General features: G+C 44.1%; 2 non-coding genes across 2 annotated transcripts; both read left to right on the top strand.

Annotated features, from left to right (window-relative positions):
• The first annotated feature begins 5287 nt into the window (after window positions 1-5287).
• trnas-gcu (transfer RNA serine (anticodon GCU)) lies at window positions 5288-5369 on the top strand. Its single transcript has one exon. It is a non-coding gene; the product is annotated as a tRNA-Ser (tRNA).
• Window positions 5370-14600: 9231 nt separating this feature from the next.
• Window positions 14601-14674, top strand: trnat-agu (transfer RNA threonine (anticodon AGU)). The gene has a single exon. It is a non-coding gene; the product is annotated as a tRNA-Thr (tRNA).
• Window positions 14675-17568: the final 2894 nt, after the last annotated feature.

The raw sequence follows: 17568 nt of genomic DNA, 5'->3' as shown, positions 1-17568 counted from the left end.
CTCCAAGCAGATTTGGACAATGCGCAGTGCAGCCGCACAGGAGTTCCAAATCCACCCTCTCACCACTCGGCAATCACATTAACTGAACTTTACTCTGACCCAGTGTCAGCGCGCTGAAATCGAGTATTTCTCGGCCTTTTTGTTCTTAACATCATAGTTACTGGTTTAAGAGTGAAAACTGCCGCCCGCCTGAATGTAAGTGCAAGAGACAACTTTGTAGACACCGTGTAGTGTCAGAGACCTGCTCGTTGGACCTGGGTGAGAATGAAGAATGGCGAATCACAGCTTGAAAGATCAACCCTCTCTATTACGAGGGGACCGAGTCTTCCAACATTCAGGTGTTTAGTGGCAAGGTGAGTTTAATGTTCAGAAATAATACAGCACAGATTTTCACTCGTGCAAACTTCACACCCTTTATTTTGGAAAAGTAAACTGATAGTAGAGAGATGTTATATTGATGGCGGCAACCTGAATTTTTAGCTCGTTGAATTGGTGGCCCAGTCGCGAACGTATCGCTTCTCTGTAGCACAATCTTTTAGCGCGTTCGGCTATTAATAGAAAAGTTCGTAATTCGAGCCCACCCAGGGAGGCGAGGGTAACTTTTACCTTAAGAATAATGGTCTCGCATTTCCTCTTTTCCAATGTGTGCTTTGGCTGCAAAATAAATGCTCGGTTTCGATGGCCAGCTGAGTCCGGCCGATCGTCCACCATTTAAGCTGTGATTGGCTTCACGGAAATCAGAATTCTTCTTGACAGACAATGCCCGAAGGTTGCAGGAGATCCGCTTCACTCTGACATGGATATTTCTGCAGTGAGTGACACCAGATTGTTTCCACAATGAATATCAATCCCTTTATTTTGAAACGCAAAATTGTCTTCACATTCCGAAAGGTTTCAGTTCATTTGTGAGAGATCATTAAAGGATCCTGTCGCGCTGCCTCGGATAATAACAACAGTTCTAAGCCGCATTTCAGTCGCGGCAACAAATCCTTACATCCGAGTATCTGCACCTTTAAATCCGAGTATCTGCACCCTTATACCGAGTATCTGCACCCTTACACCGGAGTATCTGCACGCTTATACCGGAGTATCGCAACCTTACACCCGTTAACTCATGAACCATCCCCAATCACCTAGAACAGCATCGGGAACCCGAAACAAAACCCAACATAGAAGAAATTAGCTTTATAACTTTTCACTCATGTACGGGCATATTTTTATTTCGTGTACTTTAAAGGAGATTTGGGGAAAGTGGGCGCTGATACTCAGAAAGTCACCCTCGCATATCGCTACTTGGTGCTATTTTTTCAGCAGGCTCGTTGGTCCAGGCGAATGATTCTCGATTCGGGTTTACTGATTGAAATATGCGAGAGATCCCGGACGAGCCCTCATTTTCCCCACGCCTTTTGATGTTGACCTGCTGTTAAAACGAGCGACTTCGGCGCTGGGAAGTAAAATTTAGTAGCAAAACCGCAACAGGATCAATAACGTTCGTCAAGGAAGGGAAACAACCCCCTCCACTTCCTCTTAAGCAAGTGGCTCCAGTCCCACCCGAATTTATAATGCTTAATCCTCTCTGAGCTGGATTGGCGAAACACTCTCAAAAAGGAGGCTCATCATCCAACTGGACACATGCATCCTGCTGCCGTGCGAGCATTGGTGCTTGAGGGGTAGAATTCTTGCTTGCAGTAATTCTATTCCTGTAAAAGTAGTTCCTGAAGATCGCAAGATGGAAAGTATCGTGCCTGAGCGGTCTAACGCGCTGATTTAAAGCTCAAGCTAAATCCCATAATTTGTAAATGGACCGAAATCATAGTTTGTGGCTCCAATTCCGCAGCCTCCCTCCTGCAAACTCATAACAGTGAACATCTCATCTGTTATTGCAACAGCGTAGTCCGGAGGAACCACATGGCAATTAAAATAAGTAGATGCATTTTGGAACACACCAATTATACCTTCAACTCCAGTCGAAATGTTCACAAGGAAAAGGATTGGTTGATCTCGGTGAGACTCGACGAACATTCCCGACCCTGTAATACCATATAAGGATCGCGCACTGACCGATTGCGCCGCTGGAGCCCGGTTACTTTGATCACCTGTCCCACTCTGCTGGAAAGAATCTTCAGGCGAGAGGCCCTGACCTGTGGAAACGTGTCCTGTCCCCGTGATGAAAATAATATCTGCACTTTGACTTTCAGGTTATCTCACAGCCTCTGCTCCATCGCACTACAGGTCAAAATAAACATTGGCAGAAATTCTAACAGCATTGGGATTGAAACCCACTCCTCCATAGAAAGTTGATTAAACACCCTGGACCGCGAGGTCGCGCTACCATAATGTCACAGGAACGTTTAAAGAGCTGCTTAATGCTCAAGTAAATGAATTGAAGCTAATTGATCCCATTTACCCCGTGCTGTGGTTCTTCTCCTCAGAGCAGAGAACGTTAAAAGGAGATTTGATAGAAGTGTTCAAAACCATGAAGGGTTTCGATAAAGTCAATAAATAGAAACTGTTCCCATTGGCGGAAGAGTCGAGAACCAGAGGACACAGATTTAAGGTGATTGGCAAAAGAACCAAAGGCGACATGAGGAAACACTTTTTTTACCCATCGAGTAGTGATAATCTGGAATGTGCTGCCTGAAAGGGCGGTGGAAGTAGATTCAATCGTGGCTTTCAAAAAGAAATTTGATAATAGTTGAACGGAAAAAAATGCAGGTCTAACGGGAAGAGGCGGGGGAGTGGGACGAATTGGATCGCTCTTACAATGAGCCGGCACGGGCTCGATGGACCGAATAGCCTCCTTCTGTGCTGTAACCATTTTATGATTGTATGATTCTATTTATTCTCTTTATTTTCTTTGCATGCATTTCTCTATCTCTCCCTGTCTCGGTCTTTTGTGTTGTCCCCTGATGGACTTCTCAGGCTTCCTTGAACGGCGACGGCTGGTCGAACCTGCAACACCAGCAGAGAAGGTGAAAGAAAGACTGAGACGGTAGAAAAAGTAAAGGGGCAATCCAGCTGCTGCAGCCAATGTCTACACATTAATGTCTCTTCGCTCTCAAGTAAGTCACTCTCTTTTCATTCCTCTTAATTCGTTCTTTTTCTTTCTGCCTCCAGCACCTTTGTCTGTATCCTGTTTTTGTCCTCTCATGTCTCTCTGCTGGATGATCCAAAATTCAGACCCGCCGCTTCTTCCAGCTTTGTCTTCCTTCCACAATCATGGTCCATTTCATTGAGACTTTACTGCGGCCTTGCTACTCTAACATTCACTTTCACTTTCTTATGCCTTTAAGTTTGCTCTACATCGACCGCTGTTCCTCGTGGACACATATCCCGTTCGCATCAATGTTCATTTGTGCCTTGAAACCAGTCGATACATTTCCATCTGCGTGTCTGCTCCAGGGACAAGCACTTAGAAATCAGGACTGGCATTCGTGAAATTTCCATGGGGTATCTTGTGACACGGGGGATGTTAACTGAAGAACTGGGTTTTGTTTTCATGGTCGTTGGCGCTATTCCCCGAGCAGTTGATGTGCGGGAGAGACGGGCGGCGCAACATTGCTGCGAATGACGACTGAAAGGTGCACTTTTGGCAATCTGGGCGGTGCAGGAATGTCGGAAATGTTCCGCTTGATCTTGAAAGGTCTGTGGAAATGTCCGATTGAAAAGGAATGAGGAGAAATGAGAAGAGCGGCAATGGTGAAAAAGTGTTGATTACAGGAGGTTGGCCGTGAGCGAAAGGTCTTTTGAAAGTTCGGCGCGGAGGGGATTTTGTTCGGAAACGACAGACTTTAAGCGCGTGAGGAAAGTGCAGTGCGAGCTTTGTCCTTGGGTCAAATTGGGTGTTTTCAGGAAAACAGCCATTGTGAATTCACAAAAATGAAAACAGAAAATGCTGAAAACGCTGAGCAGGTCGGGCTGCACCTGTGGAGAAAGAACCAGAGGTAACGTTTCAGCTCCATGACCTGAATCATCAGAACTGAAGGATTTGCCACGTGCGTGAGTAACTTCGCTGTCTCAGATGCTGGCTTCCATCTCTGAATTATGTAGGTTCGTATCTCACTGCTGCCAGAATTTGTAGAGTTTTTCATCTTGGCCGCCTTACCAAAAATCCTTCTTTGATAAGAAGTGCTTTTCCGCATTGCTGGTTTACACCTGTTTGCACAATTCAGCAGAGTCTGGATTGCCACCCAACTGTTTCTTTGACGGAGGTGTTGGGACTCTAAGGGGTGATCTCGGTGAAGGATCAATCAATGTGCACAATGGCGCCCTGGTGAACCGAGTACCTCTTATAGTCAGTATAATATAAAAGATATGTACCATAATTATGAATTTCTTCTTTACATCACACTATGATTTATTATCAGGGAATCGACATGAGCAGGTCGATTTACGTCACGCTTCGGTCGCTTTGCATCGCCTCCGACAAATAGAATAGAATCATAGAAAGGTCACAGCACGAAAAGAGGCCATTCGGCACATCGAGTCCGTGCCGGCTCTCTGCAAGTGCAATCCAGACAGACCCACTCCCCCACCCTATCCCTGTAGCCCTGTATTTTCTTTCGTTTCAAATACTTATCCAGTTCCTTATTGAAGACCATGATTGAATCTGCCTCCACCACCCCCTCGGGCGGTGTATTCCAGATCCGAAACACTCGCTGTGTGGAACAGTTTTTCCTCATGTCACCTTTGGTTCTTTTGCCAAACACCTTAAATCTATGTTCTCTGGTCCTTGAACCTTCCGCCAATAGGAACAGTTTCTCTCTATCTACTCTGTCCAGATCCTTCATGATTTTGAATACCTCTTTCAAATCTCCTCGTAACCGTCTCTGTTCCAAGCAGAACAACCCCAGCTTCTCCAATCGATCCATGAAACATATACCCCTCATCCCTGGAATCTTTACATTAAATCTCTTCTGTTGGGATTTGGTATTAACATCGCCGAACCCCCACCATCCACATACTAGTGGTTATCATTAACCAGAAACATAACTGGACCAGCCATCTACATACTGTGGTTACAAAAGCAGGTCAGAGGCTGGATATTCTGAGCCAAGTCACTCACCTTCTAATTCCCTAAAGCCGTTCAACCATTTACAAGGCGCAAGTTGAGTGAGTTGGAATACTCATGTGATAGCCATCGACCTGAAACGTTAACTCTGTTTCTATGTCTAAAGATTCTGCCTGACCTGCTGAGGATAAACACATTTACAGTTTTCATTTCAGGTTGGCAACATAGCCAGAATTTTTATTTTGAATAAAGGAGCTTTCGGTTATTTCAGCATGCGACGAGGTGGCCGAGAGGTTATGGCGATGGACTGCTAATCCATTGTGCTTTGCACGCGTGGATTCGAATCCCATTTTCGTCGTTATTTTGTTTAAGTTTTGTTTCTCTCATTCAGTCCACCCAGATGATCTGGTCAAAGTCCCATCCTTCTCGAAACGGCAGACCGTGGGTATTTCATTGTTTGCTGAAATCAGCTACAGTTCCTTCCAGGAAGTTGTTGAGATTGTATGGTCGGAAGTATCAGATTGTACATTGGTGTCATTGTTAAAAGAGTAAATCTTATGGTCATCGGAAGAGAAACTTATGGACCATAATGAAGATTTATGACCGGATCATTCCGTGTTTGTTTCCGTTAAAAAGGGACCTACTGTTAGTCCCGGATTATTCCGTATCTGTGTCTGTTTAAAAGGGGTGTGCTCTCAGTCCCGGATCATTCTGCGAGCGTTTTACCCGATTTTCTTGATACCTTTTTCCTTCTGAACTGAAATGACGATCCTCTCTCGAGAATAAGGTTCACCGCCTGCTTCGGGCAACTGGTAGGAAAAATAACAAAAACTGATGAGACCAAGTTCATTCTGCTGGGCTTCCATTCCAATCTCCGCACTCTATCCCCCATTCAGTCCCACCCCGCCTGGACATTATAATCTGCGATTTTCATAAGGGAATGGAGAAGCCGAATATCACGGTTATAATTTCCTTCGTTGCTCAACACTGAATAGCATCAATTGCAATGATTCAGAAGGTAATCATAGAATCATAGAATCTTACAGCACAGAAGGAGGCCATTCGGCCGTCGTGCCAGTGTCAGCTTTTTCGAAGATCTGTCCAAATTAGACCCACACCCCAGATTTTTCCCCAAAACACTGCAAATTAGTCTTCTTCAATTATGTCCAATTGCCTTTTAAATGATCGTATGGAATCTGCTTCCACCATCCTTTCAGGAAGTGCGTTCCTGATCTTAACAACCCTCTGTGTGAAAAAAAATCTTCTCAATTCCCCTCTAGTTCTTTTGCCAATGATTTTAAATCTGTGATCTCTGGTTACCGACCCACTTACCAGAGGAAACAGTTTCTCCCTACTTGCTCTTTCAAAACCCCTCATTATTTTGAATATCTCTATTAGGTCTCCCGTTAACCATCTCTGTTGTAAGGAGAACAATCCCAGCTTCTCCAATCTCTCCATATAACTGAAGTCCCTCATCACTGGTGTCATCCAGGTCAACCTGCTCTGAATCCTCTTCAATGCCTTTTCATCCTAAAGTGTGGTGCCCAGATCTGTTCAATATACTTCAGCTGAGGCCTAACCACTGATTTGTAAGGATTAGTATGATTTCCTTTTTTTTTGTATTCAATGCCCCTGTTTACAAAGCCAAGTATCCCATACGCTTGTTTTATGAATATGAACCCGCAGGCCCCTCTGCTCTTGGAACCCCCCATAAATTGTTCCATTGCGATTATACTACCTCTCCATGTTCTTCTTCCAAAAATGTATCACTTCACACTGATCGGCGTTAAATCTGTCACGTGACCGCCCATTTCACCAGTCTATCCATCTCATCCTGAATTCTGCTATTATCTTGCTCACGATTTACTACGTTGCCAAGTTTTGTATCATCCGGAAACTTCGAAATTGTACTCCCCTTTCCCACATACAAGTCATTTATATGTAACAAGAAAAGCAATAATCCTAATACCGACCCCTGGGGGATTCCACTGCATTTTTCTCCCCAGTCAGAAAAAAACATCCGTTCACCACTAATCTCTGCCTCCTATCCCTGAGCCAATTACTTGCCCACGTTAACACCGGCCCTTTAATCCCACGTGCTTCTAGTTTTCGAATAAGTCTGTTATGTGTTAATTTCTAAAATGTGTCCTGAAAATAACTGTAACCCCGTAATTTTATTGTTAAACAATGAGAATACAGATATGAAGACCGAACGATAGATCGGGTTCATTCCCATTACCCGAAGGTGTCGGGACCCGAGGAGGTGAAAACCCATCTGGGTTTATATTTCCCGAAAACGGAGACTGAAAATAGCAAAACTCATCCCATCGAAATCCAACAATTGGACGAAGAACCGACAGCCTTTTCCCATCCCGGGTTTCCAGACCTGGCCGTTGAAGGAAGCCTGATAAGTCCATTGGGGAGCAACACCGAAAGTGAAGAAACGCAGACAGAGATAGAGAGATACATGCAAAGAAAAATAGTCTAAATTTCCAATTCTGTGATTGAGCAGAATTTAAGCTGCAGCTTAAAGGAAATTCGTCTCATGTCGTGAGATGCACATAGGGCTGGATTATAACTTTATTTCTGAGAGAAGTAAACATTGCTTGGAAACTACAGCTGTTATTTATTTAACCATTTTACAGTGGCGGTGTGAAGTGATTTCGAATCTCAGTCAATTTCAAGACCATGCTTGATCCACTCGTTTGGTCACCCACAGGTAGCACGCGGCTGTAGAGCAGACTGCGCAGGCTCATCACAGGAACTCTACCAGACTGCATGTTCCAGACTTTTATCCAACGCTACACGTGCAAACTGCAGCCATGCGTGCATTGGTGGTTCAGTGTAGAACCCTCGCCTGCCGGTGGGAAACCAGGGGTTTGGTTGCAGTCCAATGCAGCTTCCTTTACCTTTTGTATCTGTACCCATGAAATCGCCTGAATTGGGATAAATTCATGTGCCGGCTTCAATCTGTACAACTTCTTGAAAGATTATCTTCATTTCATCCACGTGTCTTTCGTGGACAAACCCTTTGCATTCTGTCCTCTGGTGCTCAAACATACTCTGCTGGAGAAAAGTCAAAACTGCCTTCTGCACCGCTGAAAGGAAATGAGAAGCCAATTGGTGATCTTTGACTAAAAATGGGGACACAACGGGGCTCATCCGGGATTTGAACCAGTGAAACTCCCTGACCGAGAATCAGACTCAAAGACCAACTGGCAACAGAGCCGTGCAGTCACTGCAAAATTTCGCTGCCACGCAGCCGATCCGCCATCCTTTCAGAACACCATGTCCATACAATTCCGCTTTCTTGTACGATATACGATGTGGAACAATGTCAAGTTCTGCACTAATTATATCATTTCAACAATATCAAATTTGTTCTGAATGTACGACTTGTGTTATCAAGTAACACTTTACAGAATGAATTACTCTGAAACGACATTGTCGTCTGTCTCGGCATCGTCATAGTTTGCACTCCACCATAAGTACATTTTACTCAAATTGCTGCTTTCATTCACTATGAGAACGAAGATCCATGAATGTGGATACATTAGCTACGAATTTATCAGCTGGGTTGCACCTTTACTTTTCCTACTGTCTCAGTCTTTTTGTTCTTTCACATTCTCTGATATTATTGCCGGTGAGATCAGCTCTCGCCGTTCAACGAAGCCTGAGAAGTCCATCGGGGACAACACAGAGAGACAAAAGACAGAGACAGGGCGAGATGCAGGCAAAGAAAATGAAGAGTCGAAATGTCAGGTTTTGCAAACGAGCAGAATTCAAGTTCCTGATTGGGAGAGATTCCTTCTCGGGTCTTGAAATCTTGCAAGAGAAGATCTGACACTAATTAAAAGCACCGGCCACGCTGTCGAATCTCTCATTCTGGGAGAGAGATAAGTGCGGTCAATTAACTCCAATTAATCTATTTCAGCACTGAAGTGATCTTTAAACAGTTGCTCTGCGAGCAGAATTCAAACCTGCGCAGGAAAACCTCAATTGAATTTTGAGTCCAACGCTTTAAACACTCGGTCACCGCAGCTGTAAACGGCATGTTCGTTCAGATAGGATTCCAAATGGACACTTGCCGCCATTAAGAACGCGCGCATTGGTTGTGCAGGGGTCGAATTCTCAATTCTGATGCGGGAGACTTTGGTTCGATTTCCGGCCAATGCAGATTCATTCTCACCAATGAGGAGCTGAGGAATATAAGTATGCCATTTCGCCCCTCGAGCCTGTTCCGCAATTCAAACAGATCATTGCTGATATGTGACCGAACTCCAGTTAATTGCTTTAGCCCCGTATCGCTTAATAACTTCAGTTAACAAAAATCGATCAATCTCAGGTATAAAATTAACAATTCAGTTCGCATCAACTGCCGTTTGCGGAAGAGAGTTCCAAACTTCTCCCTCCCTTTGCTTGGAGAGGTGTTTCCCAACTTCACTCCTGAAAGTCCTGACCCTAATGTTTAGGCGATGTCCCCAAGTACGAGACATCCCAACCGGCGGAAATAGTTTTTCTCTATCTACTCCATCAGTTCCCCTTAATATTTCGAAAAGTTCGATCAAATCAGCTCTTAATCTACTAAATTCGAGGTAAACCCGAGTTTATGTAATCTCTCCGCGTAATTTAACCCTTGGGGTTGAGGTAACATTCCAGTAAACCGAAGCTGCACTCGCTCCACAGCCAATATATCCTTCCTGAGGTGCGTTGCCCAGAACTGAATACAGTACTTCAGGTGTGGTCTCAGCAGGGCTTTGTTCAGCTGTATCATAATGCCTATCCCCTTGTATTCTCGTCCTCGAGATATAAAGACCAACATTCCATTAACATTTTTGATTATTTTTTGTACCTGTCAATGACATTTTAATAATGTATGTAGATGGACACATCAGTCTTTTTGGACCTTCAGTGTTTCGAGCTTTTCACCATTTACAAAGTATTCTGATCTATCCTTTTTGATCCAAAGTGGATGACCTCACACTTGACTAAATTGATATCGATTTGCCACAATTTTTCCCATTCATTTATTATATTAATGCCTCTCTGTAATTTTATGTTTCCATCTGCACTGCTGACAATGCTGCTCATCTTGGTGTCATCGGCAAACTTGGATATGTGACTTTCTATCCCGTCATCTAATATCCGCCTGAATTGGGAAAAATCCAAATTCAGCTTCAAACTCCTCATCATCTTGAGACATTTTATTTCCTTCACGTGTGTTGCGCCGACGATACTCCGGCATTGAGTCCACTGGAGCTCAAACATCCTCTGGAAAAAATTCAGTTCCACCAACAGCAACACTGAAAACATGTCAGAAGCCAATTGTTGACTTTTCACTAAAAGGAGGGCTCGTCCGGGATTTGAACCCGAGACCTCTCGCATATCACTCAATGAAACGCCCTAAGCGAAAATCATACCCCTAGACCAAGGAGCCACTGTTACTTCAGCTTTGCAGCCAGTGTAAAAGTTCGTTGCCTCCCACAGCCGATCGGCCATCCTTTCAGACCAGGTCTGTGCATCCAATCTCGTTTTCTGCTCCGGTGTCCAGCAATATCAAGTTGCATACCAAATATTTCCAATCACCAATATTAGTCTCCCTTTACCAAATTGGTTTCGAGTGTACGACTTGAGTTGTCAAGTGAGACGTTTCAGAATTATTTGCTCTTAAACTACATTGCTTGGGAGGATACTAAGAGGTCTGTCGATTTGCGGCACGCTCTGTTCCCTTTGCATCGCCTCATACACATTGAGTTGTATCATAGAAAGGTTGCAGCACGGAAAGAGGCCATTCGGCCCATCGAGTCCGTGCTAGCGCTCTGCAAGAGCAATCCAGCTAGAAACACTCCCCCGCCTTTCCCCGAAGCCCTGCATTTTTTTTCCTTTCAAGTACTTATCCAGTTCCCCTTTGAAGGCCATGAATGAATCTGCCTCCATCACACCCTCGGGCAGTGCATTCCAGATCCGAACCTCTCGCTGTGTGAAAAAGTTTTTCCTCATGTCACCTTTGGTTATTTTGCCAATCACCTGAAACCGATGTCCTCTGGTTCTTGACCCTTTCGCCAATGGGAACAGTTTCTCTCCATCTTCTATGTCGAGATCCTTCATGATTTTGAATACCTCTATCAAATCGCTACAAAACCGTCTCTTTTCCGAGGAGAACAACCTCAGATTCTCCAGTCTATCCACGTAACTAAAGTCCCTCATCCCTGCAATTATGCTGGTAATTTTTTTCTGCACCCCCTCCAAGGCCTTCACATCTTTCCTGAAGTGCGGTGTCCCGAACCGGACACAATACTTCAGTTGTGTTCGAACCAGTGTGTAATAATGTTTCATCCTGACTTCCATACTTTTGCACTCTATACATCTATTTATAAAGCCCAGGACCCCGAATGCTTTTTAACAGCTTTCTCAACCTGCCCTGCCACATTCAACTATTTGTACACATGAACCTCTCTTTGTTCCTGTACTGCTTTCACATTTGTGCCCTGGAGTTTATATTGCCTCTCCTCGTTCTTCCAACCGAAATGTATCACTTCGCATTTTTCTGCGTTAAATTTCATCTGCCACGTCTCCGCCCATGCCACCAGCCTGTCTATGTCATTTGAAGTCTATCACTGTCCTTAACACTGTTTACTACCCTTCCAAGGTTTGTTTCATCTGCAAATTTTGAAATTGTGCCCTGTGCACTAAAGTCCAAGTCATTGATATATATCAAGAAAAGCAGTGGTCCGAGCACTGATCCCTGGGGAACACCACTGTACAACTCTCTCCAGTTCGAAAAAGAACCGTTCCCCAGTAATCTCTGTTTCCTGTCCCTTTCTTGATGATAAGCCTACCATGCAGCACTTTATCAAAGACCTTTTGAAAGTCCATATACACCCCATCAACTGAATTGCATTCATCTATCCTCTCTGTTGCCTCATCAAAAACTCTTACAGGTGAGTTAACCACGATTTGTATTTAACAAATCCGTGCTGGCTTTCCCTAATCAATTCACCCTCGACCAAGTGACTGTTAATTCTGTCCCGGATTATCGTTTCTAAAAGTTTCCCCACCAGTGAGGTTAAACTGACTGGCCTATATTTGCTGGGTTTATCCGTGCACCCATTTCTGAACAAGGGTGCAACCTTTGCAATTCTCCAGTCCTCTGGCACCACCCACATATCTAAGGATGTTGATAGATTATGGCCAGTACCTCTGCAATTTCCACCCTTACTTCCCTCAGCAACCCAGCATGGATCCCATCCGGAACAGGTGATTTACCTACTTTAAGTACAGCCAGCCGTTCAAGTGCCTCTTCTTTATCAATTTTTAGACCATCCAGTATCTCAACTATAAGTTCCTTTGCTGAGACTCTGGCAGCATCTTCTTCCTTGGTAAAGACAGATGCAAAGTACTCATTTGGTACCTCGGCCATCCCCTCTGCCTCCATGAGTAGATCTCCTTGATCGGGCCGAATCCGCCTCTCGCCTCCGCTTACTACCCGTTTACTGTTTACATGCCTGCAGAAGACTTTTGGATTCCCTTTTATATTGGCCGTCAGTCCATAGTCATATTTCTCTTTGCCTCTCATTTCCTTTTTCTCTTCCCCTCTGAACTCCCTAATTTCGGCCTGGTGAATGAGAGCATAAAAAAGTTAGCATTTCATTCAGCCGGAAACAGAAAGTTACTGGTTGATTAATGGCGATTTGAACAAGCATTCGTCTTTTTTACAGAGTTTAATGAGTGTTGCGAAATTAATATAGTGAACTAGAATTCCTGATGGGGAACCGCTTCAAACATCACATTACTGCCCACACTGGGAAAAAGGATACTTCCGAAACTTTGACAACACAGAGCAGGTCCGGCTGCAAAGTGACAGCTTGCCAGCTATTCCGAAATTTGGAGCCTGGACAGGGAGTTAAACGCTGGACCTTCAGCTCACTGCCCACTTTAAAAGTCTGATACTCTACCGACTGAGCTACCCAGGCTCGATACTACATAAGCTCCCATCGTGCATATTCATGGGAGGCCTCTGAATCATCCCTGCAGCCGGCGAGCAAGGGTGAGGTCCGTTTTATAAAATTCTCAGCAACGTGTTGAGGAGAATCCTTGTTCCTGTTGAACATGATGTAAGAAACATGGACAGTGAACTCGTGAGTTTACAATTCTTCTTGTTTGTGCCAAATGTCTTGTCATTCGTTAGCACCAATTAAAATAACACTTTACCCAGCGGCACAAAAGCTGAACTTGACCCACAGGGGAGCTGGAAAAGGCCTCTCGACCTTTCAGCCTATTAACATCTGTAAGCTGAATGATTTCTCCCGTTACACAGTGACACCAGGCAGAATATTTCCCTTCAAAATTTTCCCCACACGAAACTTCCAACCGATGAATATCGGCTTAACGAAAAGAAGAATTGTTTGTTTGGTTCTTTAGATTTAAAGATCTCGTACCGGCCCCTTTGCCATATGAGCTGCCGCTAAAAGCCCCCTCTCCCCCTATGAACAAGTAAACTGGCACCTGCTATTGCAAGACGGCAGGCCGGAGGAACTCAAGAGCTCCCATGGGAACACTAAGAAGTAGACGCGTTATGGAACATACCAGTTGTACCTTGAACTCCAGTCAAAATGTTCGGAGTAAAAGGTTTGATTGTTTTAGAAGACGCTCGAACTCACAACCTGGTCATTTCTGGAGCCCATACTGCTATAAATAAGTAACGCACGCTCAATAATTGTGCAACACGAGAGCAGCGAACAACCGACAGCATCAGCGCTCCTGCCAAACAGCTTCATTTTCGGTCTCTCAATTATCACTTCGAGATCTTTCTAAAACAGAAGCCTCCAATCAAGATGCGCTTCATTAAATAACAATTCTTAAATCAAGAGAGTTTTGATCGATCATGACTAAAGCATGTACAATTTCCTCACTTGTTCCTTTCAATCCACTGGGATGGTAAACATCAGGTCGTGGAGATTTGTCTATATTTAGCCTAATTATTTTCTCCATTGCCATTATTTTACTAAAACGAAACCCCTTGATTTATTAACAGTTTTCCTAGTGTCTCTGCTTTTAGCCTCATCCATTTCTGTGACGACCGATGCAAAGTAAAAATTTAGCAACTCTGCCATTTCCTGATTTTCAATTACAATATCACCTCCATCTGTCTTCAAGCGGCCCACATTACTCCAAGCCTCCCTTCGTTCTCTTAATATATTTGGAAAAACCTTGAGAGTTGTCCTCATTTTCCCTCACAAGTTTTTCTCCTTTTCCCTTTTTGCTCCTCTTACGCTTTTTTTTAGTTTCAGCACCACAATAAACAACACTCCGCTGTAAAGTTCGGCTCAATAGTTCTCCAATGTCAGAGTGAGAATTGTGTGATCCCCGAATTTATTTAATGTAACAAATACAATCACACATAATCATCCGTGTATCAACGCACTGATGGATACACAAAGATAAACACAGCGAGAAATCCAGTCAGTGTCGGAATGCACAGGTGAACGGACAAGCGAAACAGACAAAGAAAAAACGGCCTGAACCCCCAACAGTGAAGTGTCGCTGATAGATATTAATGAGAGGAGGTGGAAACAAAGTGTCATCAATTGGCGCTGTGGCTTAGTTGGTTAAAGCCTCTGTCTAGTAAACAAAAGATCCTGGGTTCAACTCCCAGCAGTGCCTTGTAGAGCTGGTTATTTTACCTAATTTGTGGAATTGAGCGACAAAATAACACTGTGGTGTTTGTTCAGGAGGAAACGGACAACCGAATGACTGTTCAAAAACGCCCTTTCATTGTGCAGACAGACCTCTCATCGAATGTGTCTGTTACACGTTAATTGAAAGACACGTTCTTGTTTCTGGGCTCGTTGGGGTCGTGGTATAATTCACGATTTGAGGTTCAAACCCGGAAGTAGTCCTAATTTGGACCTGGACTTGTGATCTTGACCTGCGGTGCAAACGTTTGCAAAGAGGGAAAGGAAGTCCCCAAATCACTCCACCTGAATCGCCAGGCTCGGATGAAATACATCCCAGGCTGTTAACAGAAGCAAGGAAGGAAATAGCGGAGGCTCTGACCATCATTTTCCAATCCTCCCTGGCTGCAGGTGTGATGCCGGAGGATTGGAGGACTGCTGAAGTTGTACCGTTGTTTAAAAAGGGAGAAAGGGATAGATCGAATTATTGCAGGCCAGTCAGCCTAACCTCGGTATTGAGCACAATTCTGGGGGAAAGTATTAATCTTCATTTAGAAAGGGACGGATTAATGAAGGGCAGTCAGCATGGATTTGTTAAGGGAAGGTCGTTTGAATTGATTTTTTTTGGAGGTATCAAGGAAGGTGGATGAGGGTAGTGCGTTTTTTGTAGTCTACATAGATTTTCGCGAGGCTTTTGACAAAGTCCTACATGGCAGATTGGTCAAAAGTGTAAAAGTCCATTGGATCCAAGGGAAATTGGCAAGTTGACCCAAAATTGACTGAGTGGCAGGAAGCAATGGTCGATGGGTGTTTTTGTGACTGCAAGGCTGTCTCGAGTGAGGTTCCGCAGGGATCCGTACTAGGTCGCTGCTTTTCGTAGCACAGATCATTGATTTGGATTTAAATGTACGGGGTATTATTAACAATTTTGCAGAAGATGGTGAGGAGGGAAGCTGTGGACTGCAGGAAGATATCAGTGGAATGGACAGGTGGATAGAATAGTGGCAAATGCAATTCAATCTGGAGAATGAGGTAATGCATTTAGGGAGGGCAAACAAGGCAAGGGAATACATAATAAATATTGAAACTGATTTGCCATTTACACGCCCATTTTGCAAGTTTACTGACGTCTTCCTGTATTTTTCGCATTTTTCCTTTGCATTAACTACAGCTCCCAATTATGTGCTGTCTGTCAATTTTGAAATTGTATTTCCGATTCCTATGACTAAATCATTTTTGTAAATTGTGAACAACAATGGTCCCATCACCGATAAATTGTGAACAACAGTGGTCCCAGCACCGATAAATTGTGAACAACCGTGGTCCCATTACCGATAAATTGTGAACAACAGTTGTCCCAGCACCGATAAATTGTGAACAACAGTGGCGCCAGCACCGATAAACTGTGAACAACAGTGGACCCAGCACCGACAAATTGAGAACAACAGTGGCGCCAGCACCGATAAATTGTGAACAACCGTGGTCCCATTACCGATAAATTGTGAACAACAGTTGTCCCAGCACCGATAAATTGTGAACAACAGTGGCGCCAGCACCGATAAACTGTGAACAACAGTGGACCCAGCACCGACAAATTGAGAACAACAGTGGCGCCAGCACCGATAAATTGTGAAGAACAGTGATCCCAGAACCGATAAATTGTGAACAACAGTGATCCCAGAACCGATAAATTGCGAACAACAGTGGTCCCAGCACCGGTAAATTGTGAACAACAGTGGTCCCAGGACTTTTGACCTTGAACTGCATCTGAAACTTCTGCATAAAATGAATTGAAGTCCCCAAATCGCCCCACGTGGCTCTCAAACGCAATGGGAAGAAGTTCAATGCGAACAATCAGGAATTTAAAGGCATCTCAACGACCTGCACTTTCTTTGAATAAGTTTTGTTAGCTATTATATTTGACCGTGAAATCGCTCTCAACTTTCATCTAGCTGAAGCAGAGTGTGGCCGCTTTGTATCTGTGAGCATGTCGGTGACGTGGTGAGCTTTGACACTGATCGCTTCCAATTTGTAAAATTTCACTAAGCGTCAGCGAAATGAAACCGAGAATCGAATTGTCCCTGTAAGTGATTAATTGAAGGGATTGGTGCTCCAAGCAGATCTGGAAAATGCACAGTGCCGTCGATCAGGAGTTCGAAATCCACCCTCCAGCCACTCACCAATCATATTAACTGAGCTTTACTCTGGCCCAGTGTCACCGCACTGAAATGGAGTATTTCTCCGGCATGTTTTTCTTCATAGTTGCTGGTTTAAGAGTGAAGACCGGCTGTTTGGATTTTCACTCCTACAAGCTTCAACCATTCATTTTGGACTGACTGTCGGCAGTTGTTATATTGGTCGCTGCAACCTCAAAGTTTAGCCCAATTAATTATTGGTTTCGCCGGTGACCTCTTCGCCTGTCTCGTTGGTGCTGTCGGTTTGCACGGAAGTTTGATGGTTCGAGCTCTGATTTGAATTTTCCTCACGATTCATCGCCTCAAAGTTCCAGGGTTTGAATGTATGTTTTGGAAGCAAGAATATCACAATTCTCCTTGGCAGACAAGCCCCGGAAAGGCCCGAAGGGAGGCCGCACTCGCTGCAGGAGAGCTGGTTCGCTGTGACATGGAGATTTCTGTAGTGAGCGAGACCAGACTGTTCCTATATTCAGAGAATAAATGTCACACACTTTATGTTGGAAAAGCAAAACGGTGGGGATTTTTGTATCAGATGTTGCTCGTTGCGTTACTTTCATCTTGATCGTAGAACCGGTTTGGGCGTTCCTGTGATCAACGGCGACAATTGCCTATTCATTTTAAATTTAACAACAGCTGCACTGAGCTTTTAATCATACCCTTAAGATACAGTCTGTAAAATGATGAAATT

This window comes from Heptranchias perlo, chromosome 20 (assembly GCF_035084215.1).
Source record: "Heptranchias perlo isolate sHepPer1 chromosome 20, sHepPer1.hap1, whole genome shotgun sequence".
Classification (NCBI taxonomy): domain Eukaryota; kingdom Metazoa; phylum Chordata; class Chondrichthyes; order Hexanchiformes; family Hexanchidae; genus Heptranchias; species Heptranchias perlo.
The sequence above is the reverse complement of the archived record's forward strand: the minus strand, read 5'-3'. Positions and strand labels throughout refer to the sequence as shown.